This window comes from Molossus molossus, unplaced genomic scaffold, assembly GCF_014108415.1.
Source record: "Molossus molossus isolate mMolMol1 unplaced genomic scaffold, mMolMol1.p scaffold_m16_p_14, whole genome shotgun sequence".
NCBI lineage: Eukaryota > Metazoa > Chordata > Mammalia > Chiroptera > Molossidae > Molossus > Molossus molossus.
The window spans coordinates 78,635,639-78,654,650 of record NW_023425349.1 but is presented as its reverse complement, the minus strand read 5'-3'; the positions used below and the strand labels follow the sequence as shown (position 1 = coordinate 78,654,650).

The following is a 19,012-nucleotide window of genomic DNA, read 5'->3' as shown; positions in this document are numbered from 1 at the left end:
CTTCCCCCCCTCTACCCTGTCCCCGGCTTAGTTGTCCATGTCCATTGGTCATGCATACATGCATATAAGTTCTGTGGTTTATCTCTTCCCACCCACCCCCCATCCCCTCTTCTGAGGGATGTCAGTCTGTGCCCTACTTCCATGTGTCTGGGTCTACTGTATTCCTCAGACTGTTATGTTCATTATATTCCGTATATAAGTGAGATCATGTGGTATTTGTCTTTTTCTGCTTGGCTTCTTTCACTTAGGATAATACTTTCCAGGTCCCTCCATGTCGTCTCAAAGGATAAGAGATCTTTCTTTCTTACCGCTGCATAGTACTCCATTGTGTATATGTACCACAGCTTTTTTATCCATTCGTCTACTGGTGGACACTTGGGCTGTTTCCAGATCTTAGCTATTGTAAATAGTGCTGCTATGAACATGGGGGTACATATATTCCTCCTGATTGGTGTTTCAGGCTTCTTAGGGTATATTCCCAGCAGTGGGATCACTGGGTCAAATGGAAGTTCAATTTTTAATTTTTTGAGGTAGCACCATATTGTTTTCCATAGCGGCTGCACCAGTCTGCATTCCCACCAGCAGTGTATTAGAGTCCCCTTTTCTCCACACCCTGGCCAACACTTGTTGTTTGATGATTTGTTGATGGCGGCCATTCTGACAGGTGTGAGGTGATACCTCATTGTTGTTTTAATTTGCATCTCTCTGATGATTAGTGATGTTGAGCATTTCTTCATATGTCTCTTGGCCATTTGTATGTCCTGTTTGGAGAGGTGTCTATGAAAATGTTTTTACAAAACAATTTAAATTTGCTTCTACAGAGGTTACTGTGGCTCTAGAAACATTTTTATGGTGATTTATCAGCTCAGGATTCTTGCATAATCTAAACAACGTAAATTTGAGCAACTTGAGCATGGCACAGGCTTGGTGTTTTGTTTCTTTCGCTAGATGCATTTTTTTTTTTTTTTTTCACCCTGAGACTGGGGCAGAATGCAGACTTATTTGTCTCTTCCCTGAGCTACCAGTGAGCAGTGGTAGTTTTTCTAATCTCATTTTCATGTAGAGGGAGGTTTTCGATCATTCTAACTATGTGGCCTTATCTCAGTTCCCGTCTCCTACCTTGCATGGGCTCAGGCCGCAGCACCCGACCTAACCTGGTCGTTAAAAGCTCAGCCCCAGGCCCCGAAGCGGCTCTAGCCAGATTCAGCCCCACTCTGGTGATGCAGCACTTGCTCTCATGCCTACTACTGGCTTTGGGTTCTCTATCCACTTCTGGCCTGTATTTATTAAGTTACATTTTGTAGGTCTTGAAGTATATTCTTCAGATGGTCAAACTGGGTTACCTTTTATATATGTTTGGAACTGATGGAAGATCTGGTGAACTTAATATGACATTTATTTTTTTTGATAAATTCATTTACTCACAATTTATTGTCTACCTATCAGGTGACTGGCTTTGCTGTCGGTACTGGGGTTCAACAATAAACAAAACAAAGTTTTTGCCTCTGTATAGTTTATCCCCTCAAGAGGAAGACAAGACCAACAAAAAATAAAAGTACACAATAAAGTCAGATGGAGCTACGAAGAACAGTAGAGCAGGGTTGTGGGAGAGAGAAGACTGGGATATGCTTTATTTTTAAATTAATTTTTTTTTTATCCTCAACCGAGGATATTCTTCCGTTTACTTTAGATAGAGTGAGATGGAGGGAGAGAGAGAAACATTGATGTCAAAGAGACACACCGACTGGCCACCTCCCCCATGACCTGACAAGGGCCAGGGACAAACCACAACCGAAGTATGTGCCCTTAACAAGAATCAAACCTGTGACTCATTGGTCAGCAGGCTGACGCTTTAACCACTGAACCAAACCTGCTAGGGCTGGGGTATGCTTTATTTAGGGTGGCAAAGGAAGCTTCTCAGAGGAGATGACCAGAGGCTACAGGATGAAGAGCCATGTTGATATCTGGGGTGTCAGTGTGGGTTCTCCAAGAAGCAGACACTAAGACCAGATTAGTGATGCAAGAGATGTGTTAAGACAACCCCTATAAGCAAGACCGATGTCCAGTACACATTGAAAATGTGGGTCCCTTTGTTCAAAAATAACATTTCAAGATGGTGCAGCAGAGTTCCACCAGGTGCAAAGCCCTTCTGAGTGCTCTGCTCCGGCTGCCAGGGACATGGGAGCTGGCGGAGCCTGGGAGAGCATCAGATCACAATGCGAGTCGGACCCCAGGTGAGGAAAAGAGGGGCGAAGGAAGTGCTGTGCTGCTCTAAGGGAGCTTGACAAGGCTGTTGGACAGTCCTTGAGTCAGACACCTACCTGTCAGGTGAACTTTTTATCTCCCAGGAACAGGCTTGCTTGGTACCTCTGTCATTCTGTCACTGACTAGGACCAGGTTGCGGATAGCATGGCTTTGGCACAAATGCACAGGGATTTCCGAGCACAGCAGCTGTGACTCCTGGTCAGCTATGGTCCTTGTAAGTTGGGTGACTACAAGGCACAGCCTGGTGGCAAACACACTGGGTGAAGAGCTTTTCAGGAAGAGGGAACCGTGATTGCAAAGGCTCTTGCTATGGGTTAAAGCATATCCCCTACCCCTCAGTTCATGTATAGAAGTCCTCAGCTCCAGTGCCTCAGCATGTGACCTAATGTGGAAGTAGAGTCATTGAAGTTATAATTAGTTAAGATGAAGTCACACTGGAGTAGGGTGGGCCCCTAATCCATGCAAACTGATGTCCTCATTAAAAGGGGAAGTTTGGAGACAGGCAGGCTCCTGGCAAGAGCACCAGTAGTAGGGTGATGTGTCTGCAAGCCAAGGGGCGCTGAAGATTGCTAGCAAACCATCAGAAGCAAAGAGAGAGGCATTGGATAGATCCTTCCCTAGAGCCTACCAAAGACGTCAGTTGCTCTACCAACAACTTGATTTCAGACTTCTAACCTCCAAAACTGTGTAACAATAAATGTCTGTTATTTGAGCCAGTCAACTCGCGGAACTTTGTTATGGCAGCCCTAGAAACTAACAGACCCCCTCGAATGACAGTGAACTTGGTTGTTATGGCAACACCAAGGAGGCCAACGTGGATAGATAAGCGAGAGGGAAATTGTAGAGGAAGAGGTGTCCAGGGGCCAGATCTGTAGATCACGGCTTTGTGAATCAACAAAGCAACTTTGGTTTTTATTCTGACTGGGATGGAAAGCATTTCCAGGGTTTAAAGAGGGACTGACCTGATTTTATTTATATATTTTTAAGTACCACTTGATCATTATCTGGAAATAGATCGCAGAGGAGCAGAAGTGAAGCAGGGCGGCGAGTCAGGTCCACTGCAGCTGCCCAAGAGAGACAGGAGGGTGGTGTGGACGAAAGGAGTGACCGTGCAGGTGGTGAGAGGTGTGGAATCTGGTGGCGATTGGAAGGTAAACTGCATAATTTACTGATGGATGAGATGAGCAGTTTGAGGGAAAGAGGGGAAGTCAAGAATGATCTCTCTTTCTCTTCTTTCCACTTTTTTTTGTTATTTATGTTTCTTTGCCTATAGCAACTAGATAACTACAGTTGTTATTTTCTGAGATGGAAACACTGGATAGGAAGCTTGTCTGGAGTTTACAAGCATGGGAACTAGCTATCTGGTACGTTTTAAAAGTCTCACGTTGTTTCGCAACTTTTTCATTGTCAGGGACTTATTTCTGTATCGGTACAGATATATCGACCTCACCGCATTTTGAGGGCTGCCCGATATTCCTGGTATGGATGTGCCCCTCTTGACTGAACTAACTCCCTCTGAATGGACTTTTGGGTTTCCCCCCTTTTTTGTATGTGATTATAAACAAGGATACTTGAAAGCTATTATGTCTTGCTAGATAACAAAATACCCCAAAACTCAGTGGCTTCAAAATAACAAGGTGTTTTATGTCAGTTCCTCCGGTCAGGAATTGGAGCACAGCTTAGCGGGGTTCTCCAGCTCAGGGTGCCACACAAGGCTACGACCGAGGTGTAGGCTGGGTCTGCAGACATCTCAAGGATCAGGTGGGAAAGTATCTGATCTTAGTCAGTGGTTGTTGGCACGACTCGGTTGTTGGTGTCCTGTTGGCCTGAAGGCCTGGATTCCTCCCTGGCCATAGGCGGGAAGCCACCTCCAGTTCCTTGCCAGGTGGCCCTCTCTGTAGGAGAGCTCTGGCTACATCAGACTGAGCAACAGAGAGAGCGGGAGTGTTTGTGATTAAGACAAATGTCACTGTCTTATAACCTAACCCTTTTTTCTGTATCCTGTTCACTAGAAGTAGGTCACTAGGTCCAGCCCTCACTCAGGTGGAGAGGATTATTCAAGGGCCATAGATACCAGGAGGCAGAGATCATTGGGGACCATCTCAGCTGAACACAGTAGTTCACTACCTCTGTCCTTTGATAGATCGTTAAAGGTGGGTTTGCTGAGGGAAAGGGTATGCAAATTCTTAAATTTCAAGTATAACACTAGAATTCTTTTTAAAAGCCTCACTCTTGATTTCAAAGTTCATTTTGAAGGGGTTATTTGCTGTACAGCCTGAGGGGAAGAATGTAGATCCTCCAGGAGCCTTTACCGGGTTTTGTCATGAAGATCTCTTTCCTTCCTGTCTTCCTTTTCCTGGCCCCTTCAAACCCCTCGGAACAGGAAATAGCTGTGTGTCTCATGACAGAAATGATAGGAAAGCTCTAACTAGCAGCCGCATGCCATCCCTGTCGTCACGGCAACTAGTCTAGGGTATGCTGACCTGGGTTGTGCCATTCAGTGTCCCTGCCTCCACTTGTTTGCTGGCTTCGGTGAGGTTTATTCAGCCAGCTGTCATGAGAGGGGTGGAAAGGTAACAGACACGGGGAGAGGCAGGCCGGGCTTAGAAGGACGAGGGGAATTCCACTTGGATCATTTCTCCTAAGCCCTCAGTCCTCAGGAGATTTTGGAAGGCCATGGAATGATGAGGTGTACATTTATTTCATCGTTAGTCAGAAAGCACCTGTACGTAAAAGGCCCCTCTTCTGTTTACCGGGATATGGTTGAAGGACATGCAAATCATTATCAGAATTACTTTATCTCCTTCCCACACAATTTTAGGTGGCTCTATAAAATTAAATACACCCTAAACCCAGGCTGTTATAAAAATGAAGCAGTTGGTGCTTTAAGTGTCTAAGGCTGCTCTCAGGTGAGTTGCCCCAGGTGAAAGCTTAGCCGATCTGGGCAGCTTCCCAAGTGAATGCCAAGTTCTTACTTCTTGGGGTGGAGTGAGGAGCTGGGGAGAGTGCATGACCTCTGATGACCTTGAGGGAACATCTTCATGGGGTCCATCCTCACTTACCCTGTTTGTGGATGGAAAACTGGAATTTCCTCGCACTCTGTCCCCACGTTCCGCCTGCAGGTCCCCACATTGTCCCCAGAAGCCACAAGACCCTCCTTGCGTTGGATGAGTTTAGAGACCTAGCTCTCTGGGCAGCCGATTCATCTCTGCTTGTGATGCCAGCGTGGAAAGCTTCTCCTACTGGACATCTTCAAGGCCAAAGCCCTGCCTTCTTCCTGTCTGGGTCGTTCTGCGAGCCTGGTGCCAGGGATCAACTCCGAGTGACTCCGCGTCCCAGCGTGACCCCGCCCTCCCCCTCCGCGCTCCCCCAGGCGCCTGCGCAGGTTGTGCCCACAGCTCACAAGCTCTCTGCTAGATGGGAAAAACGTGTCTGTGATTCATGACAGCGAGGCCAGGCGTGTGGATTGCCTTCCGGGCACTGGCCTTTCAAAGCTGAAACAAATCAGGGCTCCTTGGCCATACTGCCCTGATCTGTCAGGTTTTGTCTTTTTTCGGAAAACATGCTGGGTTATGGCAAATTAGGGGAGACCAATGGAGGGACCAGCTCATTGTGTAATAACTCTCAGTGCCTACAGTCTGGGAATAGCCACCTTAAGATTTAAAATATAAAGATTTGCAGCCCTGGCCGGTTTGGCTCAGCGGTTGGAGCATTGGCCTGAGGACCAGAGAGTTCCAGGTTCTGTTCCCGCTAGGGGCACTTCCAAAAATATATGTGTGTGTGTGTGTGTGTGTGTGTGTGTGTGTGTGTTTGCAAATGGTGTATCTTGATTTGTTATATAAAGGTCTGCATTTGAGATGTGCCGAAGAGGCTCAGATGGGTATTTTTCTTTTTTTAATATGGCAGCTTTGCTTGTCTCTGTGGAACTCTGTAGTTTTCTATCTTCAACTATATTAAGCCTTTAAACTTTTTTAATTGACTAAAGTTGATGGGAGAAATGTTTGTGGTTATATGCTTATCAGCCCTTTTATAGATTTCTACATCTTCTAAAAGGAATTTGAGTCATCTGGCACTTATATAAAACTAAACACAATCTAAACTGAGGGAGCTGCTTGCTCTGTGTGTGTGTGTGTGTGTGTGTGTGTGTGTGTAATAAAATGCAATTTAAAGAGCGAGGAGGAGACAGCACACACCTGTTTTGGACTCTTGCTGGACGGGTGCTATTTTCCTAGGAATCGTGTCTGTGTTTCTATTTTTCCTGTTCTTTCTTGGAACAAATAGAGGAAATCTCTAATGAAGGCTTTCTCAGCAAGGCTTACTGATGAATGTATAATCTTAAATGAAAAAGAAGTCAGTAATGTGGCTTCCTGGACTCTGTGCTGGGACCAAACACAAAGCGAGCGCTCACCGCAGGGGTTTGGGGCACAGTGCCCGCGGAGGCAGCTGTTTGTTTGCCCTGCTTTGCTCGAGCACAAGTATACTTCTGGGCAAAATCCCCCAGGCCTTTGGAGGCTGGTAGGGCTTTTTTTTTTCTTTCTTTCTTTTCTTCTGTAGCATTTAATGTTTTTAAGAAGAGTGATGTCACCCTCATTTGTCATTAAAAAATAGTGTGGGAATAATAAATAAAACTACCCAAAGAAAACAACAGAAGAAATAAAAGCCACTCCCCTAAATGAATGAAAAAATTAACACCCATCATGCTTTTGTGGGGTAACTGTTTCCATGCAAGTTGGTCTAGAAATGATGAGAAGATTTTTCTGTTTGATTTTTTTTTTATTGTCTTCTATTTTTACATTTTTGGCAAGTCTACACATTGTGGTTACATAAGAAAATCAGAATTAAAATACTGGTATTAAAAATGCACCCCTTGCCCTGGCCAGTTTGGCTCAGTGGTTGGAGCATTGGCCTGCGGACCAGAGAGTCCTGGGTTCGGTTCCCGCTAGGGGCACATACCAAAAAATAAAAAATAAGTGCACCCCTTGACCCAGGATGAGTTTTTCTGGCACTGCTGTGAGAAAGCTCGAATTCCCATCATAAAACTATGGGTGCAAATGTCCAATCAGCACAGGCTTTGTGGCCAGCGGCTGCCCCGTGGCTCCTGTGTTTGGAAGGGCTCCTCTGCCCAGTGGCTGGAGGGAGGTTGCAGCCATTCGACTTGGTGAGGGAAAGTTCCTGCTGTCCCTGGTGCCCAGGGCGTGGCCCAGGTGGGTCAGCCTCTTCAATACCCACTGATATTACCAAGTGCTGGAGGGTGCCAGACCCATTTTAATGACTTTCCACTTACTGTAATCTTTTTATGAATTTATTTTACAATTACAGTTGACCCTTATTTTTACTAGTTTCAGATGTATAACAATGATCAGGTATTTTTATCCCTTATGCAGTAAGTTGTCATTCTGATCAATCCAGTACCCATACATAATTATTACAGTACTATTAACATATGCCCTGTGCTGTACTTTCATCCCCGTGACTGTTCTTATGACTGTCATTTTGTACTTTCTTAATCCCTTTCACCTTTCTCACCCATTCCCCCGGCCCTCCTTCCATCTGGCGACCACCAGTTTGCTCCCTGTATCTAGGAGTTTGTGTGTTTGCCTGTCGTCTAATTCTGTCATCACCACAACCCTGTGAGGCATAATAAAGGAGTGTTTTTATAAGGGGGAGAAAGTAGGAAGCCTGTGGAGTCCCCTGTCCACAGGGGGGACACACATATAAATGAATAAGTTCAAGAAAGCGTTATGTGAACGGTAAGAATTAAAAGCTAATACTTACTACACATTCACCTTGTGCCTGGGGCTGTGTCGAACGCTTTATTTGGATAATGTCATTTCATTCTCACAACAACACTACAAGATAGATAATTTTATTATCTCCATTTTATAAAAGAGGACACTAAAGTTGAACGATGTCACGTAATAAGCTCAGGAGGCTGCAGCTGTGAAAATGATCGACCTGAGCGTTGCACCCAGGCAGCCTGATCTCAGACCCACTGAACCAGCAGTCTGAACAGTACAGGGGCCAAGGGACAGAAGGCAGCAGGGGTGAGTGGACCAGGCTCTCCCTTCGTGGTGCCACAGGTAGACCAGTCAGGGAAGGGCCTCTCTCCGACCTCCAGCGTGATTCAGGCTTGTCTTCCTTTTCCCTGAGGGCTTTTCTTCATTCTCTCTGCTGGAAATTCAGCTTTTCTGAGGACCACATTTCTATCTACCTGTTCTCCTCAGTAAATGACCGTTGGTCCTGGGCCCATGGACGTGCCAGGCCTGGAGTGTGAAACTCCCATTTTGGGGAGTTCTTATACAGTGGAATGCATCAGAGTCAGTCCCCAACTCTGAAGGTGAGGGCGGGACCCTAGGGGTCCGCATTTTAAACAAGCACCGGGGTGATCTTGGTTCTCTGGTCATTGCTGAGGCAGGTCCAGGGCCAGCTGGAAAGTCGTCAGTGGGATGGTTCAGGGTGAGGAGGGGTCTTATTTTTTCTTCAGCGGCCAGCCACCTCTAGCAGAGACTCCAGAGCTCAAGAGGGGGAAATGAAAGAGAAAAATGGGAGACGGAGTTGGGGGAAGAGCGCAGAACTCAAGAGGAGTAAGCCAAACCCTACCCACGGGTTTGTTGAGAAGCAAGGGTTCAAAATGAGCGCAGTAAGAATGAGCAGAAACAGAGCCAGATTAGTGGGGGTCCTGAGAGAAGGCGCCGGGGTGGGCCGAACCTTCACCCGAGGGGCAGTCGTGTCACGTTTGAAGCCTGCATCTACACACCTGCAGCAGCTGCCACCTGGGGGGTGCCTCATAAAGGGGCTGGAAGGTGGGGGTGAGGCATGAGAAGAACAGTGATTACCACTGTTTGGGTTACAAATTCAGAGCTTTGGAGCAAAGGAAAGACAAGTGTCACCTCCTGGCCACAGTCAGGAGAGCTGCTTGGAGGTGGTGGCAACTGTGCAGGCCTTGAAGGTCGAAAGTCGATGGCAGGTGGTGGACGAGGAAAGGGCCAGTCACTGGTGAACGATGTGGGATTGGGATCCTGAGTTGTCTGATTGACGGATCCAAACCTGAAGGTCCTCAGGGGGGTCTCAGTGGCTATTGGGAGTGGGTAGGCAAGAGTGAGGGTCCTTCCCCCTGCCTCAACCACAGGGGAGAGAATTTTTATCAAACTTTATATAATTGAATCCTGCATAAGATTTCATTGTGGGGGGAAGGGGAGATTATGTTGCTTAAAAAAATAAAAGCTTGAAAAATACCCAGGGGATGAAAATATCTATATGTGTATGGTTTGTGTTGAAAGTGATAGTTAAGTTGAGGGCCCTTTGATAAGCGTTAGGTGTCAGGTTCACTTAAGCATTTAAGACAGCAGTTCTCAACCTGTGGGTCACGACCCCTTTGGGGGTCAAACGACCCTTTCACAGGGGTCCCCTAAGACATAACAGTAGCAAAATTACAGTTATGAAGTAGCAACGAAAATAATTTTATGGTGGGGGTCACCACAACATGAGGAACTGTATTAAAGGGTCGCGGCATCAGGAAGGTTGAGATCTGCTAATTCAAGAGATTCTCGGGCTGGTGGAAGAAACACCGGCCCTGAGGCCGAGGCTTCGCTCTCAGCTCCAGTCTGCGCTGTGGGCCTCACCTCACTTTTCTGAGCATGGAATGTGGCTGCTTCTGGTTTTGTATTTACTGTCCTGAGAGGTCGAATTGATTGAGTGATGTGCCAGGGTTCCTCCTGCTACGAAAGGCTCTCAGCGTGACCTTGCTCAAGGCCTGCCCTACATTCACACGAGGATGGTGGCAGGGCCGTGGCTTAGGGAAGATGCATTTCATGGTATTGTGCAGGGTGACAGAGGGACAGGTTAGGGCCGGGGCCCTGCTGACAGGTCCCGGTGTGAAGGGGTACACAGGGGAGGAGGGTGACTGCAGCAGAGGCAAAGGCTTGGGGGTAGGCAACAAACTCACAGACGTCGAGTTTGCAGTCAAGGAGGTGATGCGATACACCTGCTTCTCATATTAGAGAAAGAAAGAAATGTCCCAAACTGAATGACCTCCTTTCTAACCCATTATTTTTCCTCTGAGGCATATTTTTAAAACTTATTCTTTTTTTAAAAAAAAGCACACAGGTGGGAGTCTTTGCAGCACCATGCAAAGATGTTCCAAAGATCTATCATGAATTTTTAAACATTTTTTTCAAGCTGGGCTTTCTTCTAAAGAAGCTGGCTTTTCAGTGAAGGCTGGAAAATGAAAATGTGCGAGCTGTTCGGATGGGCCCAGGTTGACCTGTCAGTGGCCGCTGCTGGTTTTGTGTGAAGTGTCTCTGTTTTCTCAGGTTTCTTTTGTCGATTATGTCTCATCACGACTGCAGGAGTGTGGCCCTCTCAGCCGGGGAAGGAGCTGTTCATGTGTGCAGTGTTTGATTAGAAATGATTTGGATACCTAGTTCTATCACAGAACACGAGTTCTATGTGTGCTGGTCCCTGGGTTAGGACGGTGCCTCGGTGACGTCCAGGGTGCCATCTGCCCTCACAGGCTGATGGAGTGGAGACATGTGAGCAGAAATGAGGCCCCGGTGTGAGTGTGAGACAAGTGCAGCCAGGAGTGATCAGCCCCCCCTTCCTCCCTCCTCCCTTCTTTCTCTACCTCTCTCCCCTTACCTTACCAGAGATTTGAAGTTAAACTAGAAGTTGGAGACAAGGAGGCGGGTGAGGGAGAGGCCTCATCTGGGTGGACGTGTTTAGATTTCCCCGGAGAGCCCCGGCAGAGCGTGAGGCAGTCACACCTTATGCTCCCTGACGGTTGTGGTCGGATTCGGACCACCTCCCAGATGAGGGCCCCTCTGTCCTGAGCCTTCTCACTGCTCGAGCGTGCTGGGCCGTCACTGCGTCTCTGTTGTCTGAAAAAGGTCTTGAGACACCGTGCGGGCCTGGTAGGTAGACAGAGCTTCTGCAGGTAAGTAGGCTATTTGAACTGATGTCGCAATGAAGCTCTAAAACATGGCTAACTGTGAGTAGGATTGGGGTCTCTAGGAGGGCTTCCAGTAAATGAACACCACTCTCTGGACTGCAGGCCGACACTCTAACCGCTGAGCCAAACTGGCCAGGGCTCGAACACCACTCTCTACATGGCTTCGGAAGCAACAGCAGAAACAGACCATCCTGTTGCCTGTCCTGAAGCCGGTCTGGAGGACATGGCACTAGGTCTTTTTGCCAAGTGAGTGTCCCGAGTCTAAATGCCAGTTTACCCACCGTTGCCCAGGTGGTGCCAGACAGAGCAGGCTGCCTCCCTTCAGAAGGCCGGGGAGGAGCAAACGCGCTCGTGGGGGGCAGACACCTACCGGGAGGTCAGGCTTGCAGCTGAGCGTGCCCAGTTGGTTCTTCTCAAAGTCACCAATTAAATGAATTAATTCCTCCACTTCCCCCAAGGCAGCATTAGTAAAAGGACAAAGAAAGGCCAGTCATGTATTTAGGGAAAATTCTTCCTCATAAAAACCAGGAGTGAGGGCCCGCCCGGTGGAGCCTCTCATGGACTGAGAGGTCCCGGTTTATTTCCCTGTCAGGGCACAAGCCAGAATTGTGTCCTCGATCCCCAGTAGGGGGCGTTCAGGAGGCAGCCGATCAGTGTTTCTATTTCTCTCCCTCTCTCTCTAAAAAATCATTAAAAACAAAGAAACGACCAGGAGTGAGGAAATGGAGTTGTCCTCTAAACATTTCTAAGATTTTATACATTTTGAGGGTCAGATGCTCAGGTCTTGTGGGAAAGAAGTCAAAGAGCAAACCAGCCCTGGCCAGTGTGGCTCAGTTGGCTGAGCGTCTTCCAGTGCACCAAAAGGTAGCCAGTTCAATTCCCGGTCCGGGCATATACTGATTTGGTCTCCGGCTGGGTACGTGCAACTGGTTGATATCTCTCTCTCACATTTCTCTCTCTCTCTCTCTCTCTCAAATCAGTAAAAACATACTTTAAAAACAAAACAAAACAGACCAGGTATGATTGGGATCCCTACAGACCATGAAGCTAGTGAATAATATGAGAAATAACCCAATAATATGAGCAATAGGGATTAATAAATAAAGCACTGACATTTGCCCATCTTTATGTACATTATCGTACTCATCTCCCAAACACACTGGTGTTCTTATTAGTACTTTCATTTAACCAAGGAAGAAATGGAAACAGAGATAAAGTTTAGCCCAGGAGGGTACCTATTGAAGGGTAGAGTCTGGACTCAAAAGGTAGATCTCTCTCCAGTTTTTTGGGTGATCACATCGTTTATAAGTACGTGTTTGATTCCATTTTGTGTCAAACCTCTTTGGTCACTGTGGACATGTTCAGGAGGGCAGAGAGGATAGCGTCATTAATTATTTGTCTCAGCGTTATCCTCTTTGTCCATCTGTCTTCACCTCGGCCGACTGAAAAGCTCCCAGGTAAATGGTTGTCTTTTCTCTCTTGAGAGTTCCTGGGGACGCAGCCTTAATCCTCCAGCCAGATAACTAATCAGAAAGTAATTCCTGTGATCAGAACACAGAGATCATAGCTGAGTTATAACCTACAGTATTGTATTAAATGTAAAGTGTTTAAAAATTTAAAACAAGAATTTGTATTCTTTATTTTTATTTGTTTATTTATTTTTTCCTGCCAAAAGCTTTATTGTTTCCATTTGGTCCAGTGCATGGGAGAGGGCTCCAGGGTGGTTAAAGGAATGGCTAGTGGTTTCAGGGAGAGGCTCCGGCAAATGCCAGACACCAGGGGATGCAGAGGGGCCCGTCAGAGGCCTCTGGGCTCCAAAGGCTCCTAGTCGTGCTTGAGGGTGAGCCTTTCGAAGGGATACTCGCCCAGCCAGCCTTTGGAGGTTAGTCAGGTGGTCGCACATCTTCTTGATGAGTGTCGCCTCCTCCTCCAGGAAGTGGTTCTCCAGGAAGTCACAGAGATGAGGGTCTGCAGAAGTAGAACCCAGGGCGTGCAGATCCAAAAGGGCTTGGTTCAGGTTCTTCTCCAAGGCCAAACCGGCTTCCGTGGCATCCTGTGTGTCACCCCACCCATCCTGGGAAGAGAACGCGCCCACCGCACTGGTGTTGCAGCTCTGAGAGATGCTCAGCACCCTCGCACTGCTTCTCCGCCAACTCGCGGAAGAAGTGACCCACGCCCTCCAGAGCCACATGGCCACGGTCGAAATAGAAGCCCAGAGAGAGGTGGGTGCGGGAGGGCTGCAGATGCAGGTTGGCCAGGCAGCTGACCTCAGCGTCCACCTCGGTGGAATAGTTCTGACGAATCTGGGAGCTCATGGTTGTTCCGCAGTAAGGTGTTAAGGTCAGAAAACGGTGTTGGCTGGTCTCGGAGGCTGAGGCGGTTCCGAAGGTGGTGCTTGGAAAAGAGGTTGGAAGGTGGTTAAAGGCTGGAAGAGGGGGCGTCCCTGGGTCTGTTCCGTTCAAACACTGTTGAAGCAAGAGACAGATCTGGGGGACCCCGAGGGCACTGCCAGAATTTGTATACTTTATTCTAAAAAGTGTTTGCCCTGGTATATCAAGATTCACAAAATAATATTGCAATACATTTTATTACACACAAAAATATTGGCATTTCCTCACAATATTAAGCTGAGTTATCAATGTTGAGGAATATCTACTCATTATCAAATTACTAAGATTAATATTGTTTATTTTTGCATGTGAATGAGAAGTCCATCCAAAGGAAGCAACAAAGAGGTATTGATTTTATTCATTCCTTCTAGCCGGGGCTCCATTGTCCCCCCTTCCTCTGCCCTCTCTCTTGCTTATAAACACATATTTGCATTGAAATGAATTGTTTTTCATTACTCATGTTATTTCTTGGTGTCATATCAAAAGTTGTAGTTCATTTGTTACCCAGCACCTTGTTAGTAACTGTAGAATGGTTTTCCACTTCTGCTTTCAAGGCAGTGTCTCTTCAAATTCTCATAACAACCTTGAGAAATAAGTACTATCATCTTTAAAGAAGTCAAAACCGAGGTTCATAAAGGGTTTCTTGTCCAAAGACATAGCTAGTTGGAGTCATTGCTAGGACCTGAATTCAGGTCATCTGACTACATCATAAAGGTTCAAGAAAGACATGTCTTTAGGAGCTGCGTGTGACTATGTACTAGGTCTCTGTTCCTCCCGTCCCCTCCTCTAACCCCTTGGATGTGCCCTAGAAATTCTCCTGGGGTGTGTGTGTGTGTGTGTGTGTGTGTGTTTGAACTACCCAACTAACTAAAGAGGCCATCTGAGCCTGGCCAGTGTGGCTCAGTGGTTGAGCATCAGCCCATGCACCAAGAGGTCACTGGTTCAATTCCTGGTCAAGGCACATGCCCAGGTTGTGGGCCAGATCCCCAGTGGAGGGCATGCAGGAGGTGGCCAATCGATGTTCTCTCTCATCGATGTTTCTATCTCTCTCTCCCTCTCCCTTTCTCTCTCTTTAAAATCAACAAAGAAAAAATATTTAAAGAGACTGTCTTAATTGGGGTTAAGAGTTTTGGAGTCAGCTTGGCTACTTAACTGATTCTATTACCTGGGACAAAGTTTTAATCTTGTTGTGTCTCAAGTTTCCCTAAGTGTAAAATGGGGAAACTAACAATACCTAACTCATTGGGTTGGGTTGTTGTGAAAAGTAAAATAAATAGCACAATACATGTGAGTTACTGTTACTTTATGTAATTACGTTGAGTGGCATTTCAAGCATTCTGAGGTTCTCGGTGGCAACAGCACAGTGCTCAGTGCCGACAGTGTTGCACGCATCTCACGGACATCCTCCCGATCTTCACACGGCCCCGCGGACGCTGTGCTCTCGGCTACTTGGCTCTGTTGCTTCCCAGTCTTACCTGCAATCGGTGTCAGTTTTACCCACCGCCCCCGAGCTAGAAACAGTGCCCTTTTGAAAACGAGAACTATGTTTTCTAAAGTGCAGTCTTCTAGCCCATTTTGTGCTCCCTACTCCCCTGCAGTAATCTCTTGCAGTGGTTCCAGATGTCATACCTAAGTTCCCACAGTGCCAGGGATAAAAACTTTCCAGACCCTAAGACTCAAATTCACTTAGGGTGGCTAAGATTAAATAAATCTGTTGACAGTTACAGGAACCAACTTCCTTGAATGTGAACATTTTTCCTTTAAAGTGAGACTTTTCCAGGAAAGAATCGGCATACCCTATCTCAGAGAGAAAGAAGGAGACAGTCTCTGACAATGACCTGTATCCCAGTATCAGCAGAGGTTCTGAGTGACGTCACAGTAGCTAGTGTCCCCCGTGCTTGAAGAAGTAAAAACACATTTATTTCTGCCTTCATTTCTTAAAGTTTAGCTATTATATTAGCTCTGTCTCTAGTTCCCTCTCCATTCTCCATTCTCCTATTCTCACCTGCCTTAGGTATTCTGTTCTCAAATCATGTGTCTTTTTTTTAAACCACAAAAATAGTTTCTAGCTAGTCCAAAGATCTATAAGTAATAGAGTAAGTGGTAACTGACGTGGAGTTGTTTATTCTTTGAAAAAAATATTAAAATAATTAGTATGTCTTTCATAAATTATAAGTGGGTCAACTAAGCAGTTATCTTATATATAAAAAAAAAAAAACTGCCTTCACTGTTTATTTTTAAAGCTATGGTAAGGTTGGATCAATCCTATCCAAGCATGGGCCAAAGGTTCGCCATCTGCCTCACTACTGGGAATCCAAGCTAGGCTGGCCTGAGGAAGGCCTTTGTTTAAGAGAACTCTATTCTCTTTAAGAAAACATTAAAAAAAAAAAAAATCTGTGTTTTCTTCAGCAGAAGATGAGTATGTGATGAATTAAACCACACCAAATAAATCCCACCCTTTTCTATCCTTCCCCGCTGAGTGTCCTCTTCTGAATGGCAGTGTTTTGAGTCTGTGAAACGGGGAAACGCTGTGGGTCTGTGCTCTCACGTCCTGTGCACTGAGCAGTCACTCCTGTATCTAACACTAAAGGATCCTGCTGAATAAATGCACAGACGCTACAGTGAGAGCGCGACTCGAATGGACACTGAGGAGCTAGAAAGGGTGGGGGGTGAAGACGTCTGCGCGAGACGGACTTCTGCAGGGCTGCACCTACCTGTCCTGACTTTGTCTGTGTTCAGAAATAACTTAGGCTTTTTAAAGTTCTTCGATCATGCCTGTCTTTGAAGATTAAAATGAGGCCCCGATGTTTCTGCTAACTAATCTAAAAATCACCAATACGGCAGCTCAAAGTTGAGGAGGTAGATTAGTTGAACAGAAAAAAAAAATATATCAAGGCTGCTTGTCAGGCAGGATCTGCCGTTCAGGGATAGCACCTAATGAATAGGCAGGAATAAAATAATACATCAATGTTGATAGAATCCTATTTTTAGGCACATCCTTTATTGGAACCTCGGAAGGTCAGATGATGTTCATTTTATTCACACAAACACACACACTTCTTTAAAATAAAAACCTTATCTACTTGTATTCATATTTGGGGTATGAGAGGAGGGTTCCATGGATGATTCCAGCCATCAAGAGAAAAATATAGTGGGAAGATGCGAAATTGGACTAGTCATTCTTCAATTCTGAAGAGCTGGACTTTTAGGAAACAGGGCAAAGGAACAGCCCATTTGAAAGAGATGTTGGACAGATGTCTAGGTCTTTCGGAAAGGGACACTTCAGAGTAGCCCAGCATCTGGTAATATCCAACTTCAGTGAGTTGGCAGAGAGTTACAGGTGGCGATAGAGCCCCCAGAGAACTAAAGACAGAAAGGTCCAGCTTGATTTCACTTTTGTGGTTTGACTTTTATACAAAGGGTTCTTCATTCCCTATCATTTACTCATTCATTCAGCAAGTATTCAGTGAAGTTGGCTCTGTGCCAGGCACCACCCTAGCTCCTGGGTCCAGCAATGACGACAACACAGTACCTCGTGGGGTACTTATTGGGGCATTTCTCTACGGCCGTCCTGTAGTGAATTGCCCTGCCAGCCAGTCCTGCCAGGAGGAATTCTTCATTTCACAGATGAGGTATTGCTCCTCTTTCCTCCCAACCTAAGTCAGCCTTAGCCCCTCTCCTCTCTGGCCTGCCCACCTTCTGTGCCGCCAAGGTCTCTTTCGAGAAGATGGACCTCTCAGGACCAAATGGGAGATTTGTTTGATTTCTTCCTTATCCTTGGCAAGGACTCTGAGTTTTTAACTAATAAGGCAGAACGCATCAACAGGAAAAGAAAAAGAAGAACTTTCCTTTGCCAGTGTTGCTTAGTGACCTTGTCAACATTCCCTTTCAGCCCGGCGGAATTCTCTCTGTATATTTTTATAGCACACATCATGTTTTATTGCTATAATTGATCTACTAGGCAGAAAATATGGAGAACACATGGAGCTCCTGTCAATTTTATGCTGTTTATTTGGATTTCCATTTTTCTCTTTCCACAAGACCTCCTTCTTTATCCTCGTTTTTCATCCCTAACCTGGAAATACTGTGAAGGAACCACATCACTATTCATATCGGTGCATTTAACTTAGTAATTTAAAAAGCAAAAGCCAGTAAACTAACCTCAAAACTGGACACCACATTGTGGACTTTCTCAGAGGCGGGACCAAGTTTTCAGTAGCTGTGTATCCTTTGTGCCTCAGCCCCGTGTCTGGCATATAAAAGACCTTTAGTGAGTGTTTATTGGTTAAAGAGCAATTGGTTTCACATATTTATCGAGAACGAGCATCGTAGTGGGTGCTATTCACAACAGAATTTGCTTGTCGTTTCCACCCAGGGGCAAGGCTCATGACTTGCTCTTTTCTTCCTGGAGACGGCGAGGACAGAGAACAGTGCCCGTGTTGTTGCCAGCACTACGTTTCATTGAGCCAAAGAGGCGCGACTGCGTGAGGCTGCGCAGCCACCTTCCAGCTGGTACTTGTGAAAAGGTCTTCCTGGGCATCGCCCAGCTTCTGGGTGCTGTGCTGTCCAAATGCATCAAGATCCAAGGACCCGGTCATTGTCACCATCTGTTAAAGCCATTGTATTCAAAACACTCAGTCTCTGGCCATTCTTTTTCTCAAACGCACATGCAAACTCTACTGAAAATGTTTATGATACCCACAAAACAACACATGGAAGTTCGTTTAATCATCTCTTTACCCAGCCTGTCAGGCTGCCCGGCAACCTAGGGTTCCTCAAAGCACGTATTTCTCCTTAGATTTTATTAAAACGCAGACTTGGATCTACCAAGTGGGAGGGGGCCTGAGAGTCTGCATTTCTAAGATCCCTCAGTCAGATCAGGCCTGGACAGTTCAGCGTCATCCACGGACCAGGTTTGGCACCACAGGGGGCTTGTTAGAAACACAGGCTGTTAGGTGCCATTTCAGAACTACTGGATCAGAACCTGGGTTTTAACAAGATCCCACATTAACATTTGAAAATCATTATTTTAACCATTTAATATGCTTAAAATGTAAATTATAGGTAGGGATCCCAGTGGGGCTCTGAGTTGGAAAATAGGGCCAGGTGTACTTCCTGTTCCCGTTTCCAATTCCAAACTCTTGGGTACCCACCCCAGGGCAGCACTGACACGTACATAGAGACCCAGACAGATGCCTCTTGGTTTAGTTGTTCAGTGCATGATAAGCCTGTCATTCTCCATCCTGGATTGCACCGGCCCAGCGACCAGCCTCACCCCCTTGCCAGAGAACATCATTCTAGACAAAAGGTTTGACCAAGAGAGACGTCCTCATGTCTGAGCATGTCAGAAAGATAACACATTTGGAACAAGTACCAGCCCCTCAGGGCTTTGCGACAAGGAGGACTTGCT

General features: G+C 46.2%; 1 protein-coding gene and 1 pseudogene across 10 annotated transcripts in view; one reads left to right on the top strand and one right to left on the bottom strand.

Moving 5' to 3' along the window:
- Window positions 1-19,012, top strand: part of MOB3B (MOB kinase activator 3B) — a 167,832-nt gene that overhangs the window by 24,137 nt on the left and 124,683 nt on the right. Inside the window, exon 1 of one of the 10 annotated variants that reach the window (XM_036261894.1) lies at window positions 4,303-4,418. The exons of 8 other annotated variants lie outside the window; for them this stretch is intronic. The gene's annotated coding sequence lies outside the window, so the exon portion shown is untranslated. Of the gene's footprint in view, window positions 1-4,302; window positions 4,419-13,928; window positions 13,948-19,012 lie in introns of those variants that run through there. One more of the 10 variants, XM_036261891.1, reaches the window with a different exon arrangement.
- On the bottom strand, window positions 13,037-13,527 carry LOC118630162 (annotated as a pseudogene).